Source organism: Solanum lycopersicum, chromosome 9 (assembly GCF_036512215.1).
Source record: "Solanum lycopersicum chromosome 9, SLM_r2.1".
Lineage (NCBI taxonomy): Eukaryota > Viridiplantae > Streptophyta > Magnoliopsida > Solanales > Solanaceae > Solanum > Solanum lycopersicum.
Genome location: NC_090808.1, coordinates 19,103,575 through 19,112,628, shown reverse-complemented (window position 1 = coordinate 19,112,628; position 9,054 = coordinate 19,103,575). Strand labels below are relative to the sequence as shown.

Genomic DNA, 9,054 nt, shown 5'->3' with positions numbered 1-9,054 from the left:
GAAACCCAAAAAAAAAAAGAAAATGAAAAAATTTGCACATATATACACTACTATATACGCATAGCAACGAAAAAAAATAATTTTCAAGAAGGCAGCAAAAGAAAAAATCAGCAATCCCAAATACCAAAACACACAAATATACAAATACAACACATATACAAAAAGTTTCGTGGGTGGTTAAATAGAGCTTCAGTCAAAATTTTTCGTTATTTATTCTCTCTATTTAAGGTTAAACTCTATCTTATTTCTTTACTTTAACTATGAAATTTAATGTAATTTTGTGATACTTTTTTTATATACAATTTTATATCATTTATAATTTGATTGAAATGAATTTAATTTGCAATTAAATATATTTTTATTATTTATTGTTGTACAATTTTTATACTTTGAAAAGTTTTTAGTTAATGTCACGTAGAATTTCATTGAATATAAAAAATTAATTGAGAATTTAGAGTTAGTACATGGAGTTTTGAAAAAAAAAATAACAATTTTTGGCTTAAGATAGATTGAATTATAAATTGAACTACTACATATTGCTAAACAATTTTAGTTGGTGTTACCTTTTTCAAATTTTAATCTAAGAAAGCTTATATCACAAGTCATATCATTTTGTTTACTATTTAAATATAACTTATTGGACCTTATACAAAGTTAGTCGGAGTTAATAGTAATGACTTTCATTGAATAAGTTGTTTAAGATTTATAAAGGAAAATAATTATTTTTAACGTTAAACAAACTTTTATACACATTTTGAAAAGATTTTTGTCAATAAAAATGTGGTTGCGCATATTTTTTGATACAATTTAAAATAAACTCTAGGATGTGGTGACACATCTTGTCTAATAATATAATTAACTTTTATTAATTGAAAATAGAGACTTATAAAAATAAATTTACTAAGTATGATGAAAGAAGACTATTATGTCTTTAAATATCAAAACAACGAATGTTGTTACGCATCTAGGTTATAACCAAATAAAAGTTCAACAATAAAAATATGAGTGAAATCGTAGCATATAAAATGTGTCCACAAATAATTTAAAAGTAGGTAGAAGTCAATAAAAGCAACCATGTTATTACCGCAGGATTTGAGGGATGCCTAATACCTTCCCCTCAGTCACTAGAATTTCTTGCTCAAATTTCTGGTCCGCAAATCAAATAAAGAGTCATTTCCTTTTTATTAGGGATTAAACAAAAAAAGTGACTTAGAACACTACAACTCAATTCCAAGTGGAGATTTTGAAGAAAAGAAAATCTCTAATCAATAATGTCACTTAAAATGAAAAAACACTTGCGTGTGCGAAAAGGAGTGTGACATATCTGGTGACTCCGCTTGGGAGTAACCACAATTCGAGCTTTGTATATTGACTTTTGTTTTATTTTATTAGATATATTGTGTTGGCCTAACGTGCTACTTGTTGCTCCTTTGTTGTTTTTGTATTTATACTAGGTAAATTGTCTGTGCTTCGCACTGGATTGAACTATTTTATTAAGCTTACATATGATCATTCAATAATATTTGTATTTTCGATACATACACTACATTGTCAAGAATATTTTATCTTAAGGCAAAATGTTCCTCCGAAATCTTAAAATGCTTAGTTTTTTAATTTTCATTTTTATTATGCAAAAATTATAAGGCAATAAATTTTAAGCATAAGAAAGAAGCCTAAGAAATTCTCCCTAGAAATAGTTGGTCAGAAGTAATGAATGTTTTTAAATTTCAAGAAGTTATAAAGAACAACATCAGACGTTAAAAAGAGAGAGAGAAAATATTGAACAACAACACTAAATGCTCACAACGGAATATTCTAAACTAATTTTTTGACATATTGTATTAAAATCTCACAGCATAAATTTTGTGAGCACTTGAACTCACAAATTCCAAAAATAATAATAAAGACAGCCTTACTTTCCTAACAATCGAGAAGAAAAAGGAATGTAGCTTAAAATATTTTTCAAAAAGATAATCTTTCGGGCTGTATCCACGTTTACAATTCACAAATTTAATTGAAAGAAGCCAAAAGAAAGAGTTATTACTTCTTTATAAAAAAAAATCAAAAAACTTCATAAAAAGAATGAGTTATCACTGCAGCAAAAATGCTCTTTAAAACCATCTCCAACCCACCTTTATTTTAAAATCTCACAGCATAAATTTTGTGAGCACTTGAACTCACAAATTCCAAAAATAATAATGAAGACAGCCTTACTTTCCTAACAATCGAGAAGAAAAAGGAATGTAGCTTAAAATATTTTTCAAAAAGATAATCTTTCGGGCTATATCCACGTTTACAATTCACAAATTTAATTGAAAGAAGCCAAAAGAAAGAGTTATTACTTCTTTATAAAAAAAAATCAAAAAACTTCATAAAAAGAATGAGTTATCACTGCAGCAAAAATGTTCTTTAAAACCATCTCCAACCCACCTTTATTTTACTCTTCATTCTATATTTGAAGAGTATAATAGAGAATGAGCACTCCAACCCAGCTCCAGATCACCCACTGTTCTTCATTTATAGAGAGGTAAATAGTAGTACTCCAAATTTGGAGAACTACTATTCACACTCTCTATTTCACTTTTTCATTATTTCTATTACTTTCTAATTAACATATTATTTTATATATAATTTCATTAAATAAATATCTAATATTCCTAATTCTTATTTTAAATGTAATATTATATTTTTAAAAATATTTTTTTAAAACATACTACTTTATTTTCAAATTAGTAGTATTTTATTTTTTTTTCTAATTTTCATCAATAATAAAATTCTATTTCATTATTAATTTTCATTATAAAGAATGCACAAAATTAAAATGATAAGATGAGACATTTAATTTAAAAACACAATACATGATATGGTAATTTAAATACAAGATAACAATACAATACATAACATAATAATTTAAATACAAGATAAGAATACAATATAATACATAACATAATAATTTAAATACAAGATAAAATATGATACATAGCATAATAATTAATTGATCACAATAATAATTTAGTAATCCGGTAGGTCGTTTCCAAATATAGCACTACAAATTAGGATATGATTCCAAGAAATGTTGCAATTGTGATTGTGACTGCGGTTGTGATTGTCAATTTCTATTTTCAAGTATTCGTTGTTGTTCTCGTTGCAGGTAATCAAGAACATTTGGATCACTAATAGTTTCTAAATTTTTATTAAAATTTAGTTTTGTCTCTAAATTCCTTGGCTTTGATGTATCTATCTAGCCTATCATCATCTTTTGTTTGGATGTAGCAGACTCCGATAACATCTGTTCAAGTCGATTATTTTCGATGTTGAGAAATTTCATAGTGGAGAAAGACCTTCATCATTTGATACCTTTAATTTTGATTTCTTCACCCCAATAGGTCGTTCATATGAAGTGTGATGACCTGAAAATTTATCACTTGAATTAAGTGAAAAAGATTATAAGTGAGGAGATGATACTATAGGTGATATAGGACTAGGAGCCTCGGATTCCGGTGATTGCAAAGTAAAGTCTTGTCCCAAGTGGTCTACAATTTTTGAAACTATTCATGATTATCACTCCAAATAGAAGAAATATTTTGTGATGAAACAAGAATCGTGCCGAAAAAATATTGAACGTGCATTCGCAATTTCTAATTATTGCAGGACCGTCACGTTTTTTGGAGAAAGAAATCGCTACATAATATCGCGACCACTTGTATTATACTGCACAACATGATAATTGAGGATGAAACTGATATCAATGCACTATTTAAGATGTCGTAGAGGCTCCAACTCCAACTATATAAATGGTGGTAGCTGAAAACCTCAGGTTTGAACAATTTTCACCTGACATAAAAAATTAAGGACAAAACTGCTTATTTTGAACTCCGTAATGCATTAATAGAGTATTTATGAAAGCAACGTAATGATTTTGAAAGTTGAGTATTTATGTAATTGTATATCACTTTTACTTGAATGTTTCATCCCCTTTTTTATGTATTATATTGTGCTTTCTTGCAATTTATGTCATTTAAAAAATTAGAATAAAATATAATTTTATATCACACTATAAATTAATTATTTGGGAAAAAGGAAACAAATGATTTATATTATGAAATAAAAAATATAAGAATGAAATAGATAATAATATAATATTGAGGAGAGAGAAAAAAATTCTTTTTTGAGAGTAAAATAGAGAATTTGGTTGGGTTGATTGTATGAAAAAATAGAGAACTTTAAATTAAGAGAGTAAAATAGAGAATCGGTTGGAGATGCCCTAATGATAATTAATATCTTAATTATCGATAAATATGTATTTTCAAAGGCAACTGGTAATCTGTATAAATGCCCCTAAAGTCTATAGCAACATTGAATCCAATGACAATTTAATTGGTGCCAGTGAATGTTGTAGCACTCTTCGTGAACGTACATTTTTATTGCCGATAAAAAATATTTTTGTTATAGTATAATTTGGACATTTGTTAGTTTCACGAAAACTTGATCTTTTATTATGCCCAAAAAAAAGAGAAGAAGAAATATGATAAATTAGTTAACTTGTGATAAAAGATGCGGACGAATTGTCTCTATACAAATATTGTACGAATGGTGCAATGGCATACAAAATGATTGCACCTAAAAAAACAATCAAAGTAATATACTAACTGTGACAAGCAAGAGATAAATAATTTTGGTTCTTTTCAAACTTCATCATTGGTTCCATAGTTACCGCATATTTTGTTGTTATGTGCTATCATATATAGCACAACCCATAAGCAGTTTTCTCAAAAAGTATATGATGAAAACCTGTAGAAAGGGACAAAAGAGATAAATTTTCAATCATCCTTACTGAAATTTTGAACATAATTCTAAAAGAAGTAAAAAAAGTATCAAAAAAAATTGAAATAGATACATAAATCACTATGATAGCAAAAAATTAAGTTTCATGAAAAAGGAGAAAGAAAACTTTGAGAAATGAACACACTTTATAAGAAGCTTAATTAATGTATTTGAATTTTTTTTTAAAAAAACATACAAATAATAGTGGCATAAAATAAAATATTTGCTTACTACAGAACCAAATGTAATGAATTCAACTATCAACCATTTCAACAGCGTTATGAATTGTGCACTACGAGCTTTAAGAATGGTAATGTCGCATTGCAATTGAAGTCACTTTTCTTTGTTTATACAAAGTAACCTGTAGAAAGAGACAAATAAAAAGATCAATTTTCAGTCCTTGTTGAACTTTAACAGGTTAAAAAAAGATCATCAAAATAGAAAAAAAAATTGTCATAGTTACATGAATCACTATGAATTATTGTAAAGATTAATCTCCATGAAAACTATCCAGAATAAAACAAACTTAAAAATTTAATTAATTTATATGAATTTGACTACCCTACAGAGAAGGCGGGAAACCTTCAAATTATAATGGCATGAAATTTCTCTATTCATAGAAAACATAGGGTAGTATGAATAAATGTGTATTGTGCCTTATCGAAAGAGTCACAACTCTTTGAAAAAGTTACATCTTTCATAACAGTCATAATTTTTCATAAAAGTTGCAACTTTTCATAAAATTCACAATTATTCATGAAAGGGAGGATAGTTTTTTTAAAAAAAAAAATTAACCTGAAAACCTGATTTATGATGGTGCCACATAGACAGACCTAGAATTTTCTTTTATATAAATATATGATATAGTCAACCGCTACCCCGCTTTCGTTTCTACTCACTACACCCATACCCCTATAAACTACAATATGAACAACACGCCCCACCGTACACGACTACACAACCTCATCTGCACTCCCCTATAAATTACAACACGATAACAAATAAAAGAAAAAATCAATTATCTCAAACAAACCCATCATACACGACACACACATCATAAGGAAATACAAAATCTGCACATATATACACTGCTATATACGCACAACACCAAAACAAAAAAATCTACACAAACGCAGCAAAAAGAAAAAATCAGCGACCCAAAGTATCAAAACGCACAAATACCTAAATACAACACATATACAAAAATATTCGTGGGTGTTTTAATAAAAATTCAGTCAAAATTTTGCGGTACTTATTCTCTCTATTTGAGGTTAAAATTTTATCTTTATTTGTTTAATTTAATCATGAAATTGATGTAATTTTATGATACTTTTTTATATACAGTTTTCTTTCATTCATAATTTGATTGAAATAATTTAGAAATAATTTAATTTGAAATTAAATATATTTTTGTTGTTATTTATTGTTGTTTAATGCTTTGAATAAGTACTTTTTAGTTAATGTCAAGTAGAATTTCATTGAATATGAAAAATTAATTTAGAGTTAGTACATTGAATTTTGAAAAATTAAAATAATAATTTTTTGCTTATGATAGATTGAATTACTACAGATTGTTATACAATTTTAGTTGGTGTTAACTTTTTGAAATTTTCATCTAAGGAAGCTTATTTCATAAGCCATATCATTCCATTTACTATTTAAATTTAACTTCTTGGATCTTACACAAATTTAATCGGAGTTAATAATAATAATAATTTGTATTGAATAAGTTGTTTTAGCTTTATTAAGGAAAATAATTATTTTTAACGTTAAACAAACTTTTATACACCTTTTGAAAAGATTTGTGTCAATTAAGAATGCGGTTGCACACCTTTTTTTAGACAATTAAAAATAAACTCAAGGATGTGGTGATACACCTCATCTATTTATATAATTAAATTTTATTAATTTAAAATAGAGACTTATAAAAATAAGTTTACTTAGTATGATGAAAGAAGACAGTTATGCCTCAAAATATCGAAATCGAGAATGTTGTTATGCATATAGGTTGAAATCAAATAAAAGTTCTACAATAAAAAATATGAGTGAAACTGTAGCATATAAAATATATCTACAAATAATTTAACAATAGGTAGAAGACAATAAAATTGACCGTGCTGGAATCAGGGGACTCGAGGGATGCCTAATACCTTTTCCTTGGTCAACAGAATTCATTGTCCGTCTGGTTCGCAGACCAAATAAAGAGTCATTTTCTTTTGATTAGAGATTTAAAAAAAGGTGACTTGGAACACCACAACTCAATTCTAAGTAGCGACTCCGAAAAAAATAATCTCTAATCAATAATGTCACTTAAATTGGAAAAACCCTTATGTGCGCTAAAAGGGTGTGACATACATATTTATGGAAAAATCGTAAAGTTGCATTGATGAAGCACCTAGAAGGTCCTTCTATAAATTTTGTTAGAGTAACAAAGTAACAGTAACGAAAAGTGGTGAACATTTGACCCAAGACACTAAAAAAATTATTTATGTTATGGTGTTGTACAATTTTTAACGGTCTTAACTTATTTATAACTAAGGGCTTGTTTCGATTGACTTTTGGCTTATGACTTATAAGCCGAAAGTCATAAGTTAGGATTTCTAACTTATGACTTTTGACTTATTTTTGTTATTTAGACTTTAAAAAAGTGCTTATAAGCACTTTTTAACTTTACCCAAACACTTCAAAATTGCTTAAAAAGTTATTTTGGCTTAAAAGCACCTAAAATAAGTCATTTCAAACGGGTACTAATATTGATTACCAAAAACATGCACATGATATTTTTTCACAAAGAGTTACTCTAACCATAAACTTATCAGATACATATATTATGATAAATTATGTAAAAGATAAAAGTGATTAAATATCAAGATATTTTTTTATCATTAGTTATATATTTACAATTTTTGCGATATATGATAATATTAAATCATTTAATTTTTGTTAAAATATCCTATAAACCTACTAAAACTTATTTATTATTTTCTTCTATCAGTCATTTATTGGAAAGATTATTTAAATATTTAGAAAAATTATTTATACCCACGCAAAACGTGGATAAATTACCATGTTTATTTATATAGTATTAGAATCTTATCCACATTATGACCTTTATTTTTATAATTTGAAAATTTCTCATTTAAAATTGAAGTTCAAAGTATGCAAAAAAAAACATGTCAAATAATAAACTATGAAATAATTTTGAATTCGGAGCTTCATAAAGAGCCCACTCCCATTCACCTTTTTTATGTCGAAATTAACAACAATTTTTTTAACTTATCCAATATTTTGATCAAATAATAAAAGAGTAAATGTTGTAAGGAGAGAGCTGCATTATTTTGTCTTGCAATTAATAATAAAATAATGTAACAAACATTTTATGAACCATACATTGTTTTCTCTTCCAATCAAAAAATAATGTTAGCCAACAATTTTAAAACTTATCCTACAATTCAAGTTTATAAAAAAAAAAAAAAAACTAAGAATACCCAATTAAAATTAAATTGAAGATTTTCTGAATAGTCAATTATTATTTTAAAGATTTAAAGAAAATATGGAAAGAACGAACACAATTTGAGTAGATATATAGTAAGAGTATGTCTACTATATTTAATTGATCTTTTATCTTTTTAAGAATTTTCAATTTTCTTCGTTGATTAGTACTCTTACAAATAAACAATATAAAATACACAATAAAGGAAGTACTATGTAATGCTGAATTTATTCATGGTATAATATGCATGTTTAATAACATATCACAGAAAGGAAAATTTACACCCATTGGGTGTTCATATCCACTCAATAAACAAATTATACATGTTATTTTTTTAACTACAAGTATCTATTGTTAACTAAAGTCGACTAATATTATATTTATATGTATCATAATAAATAATGTAATGTTTAAATAATTTAACTATCTTTTTAACACTAACTTGAAATACAATTGTTGTTTTCATGCCCATAATCGGCGAACTTAGTTACTAATTCTAAATATTGAATCCACCTCTATCTAGCATTATCCAACATTATGATAAAAGAGATAAAAGTGTTTGGATTGATTTAATTTTAGTGCTTCTCTTTTTATATTTTCAAAGTAGCTTCTATCAAGAAAAAATCTTCGTCAAAAATATATTACATGCACACGAACATCAACCTAATGCACTTAATTTCTATGCATAAAACTACAAAAACTATCACTACAACAAAAAACAATTTTTAACGGCATTA

The 9,054-nt window shown here is 26.5% G+C and overlaps 1 long non-coding RNA gene across 1 annotated transcript; it reads right to left on the bottom strand.

The window, feature by feature from the left end:
* Window positions 1-806: 806 nt before the first annotated feature.
* On the bottom strand, window positions 807-5,394 carry LOC109121153 (uncharacterized). The gene is made up of 2 exons (XR_011211538.1): window positions 5,056-5,394; window positions 807-4,791 (listed from the first exon to the last, which is right to left on the bottom strand). It is a non-coding gene; the product is annotated as an uncharacterized lncRNA (long non-coding RNA).
* Window positions 5,395-9,054: the final 3,660 nt, after the last annotated feature.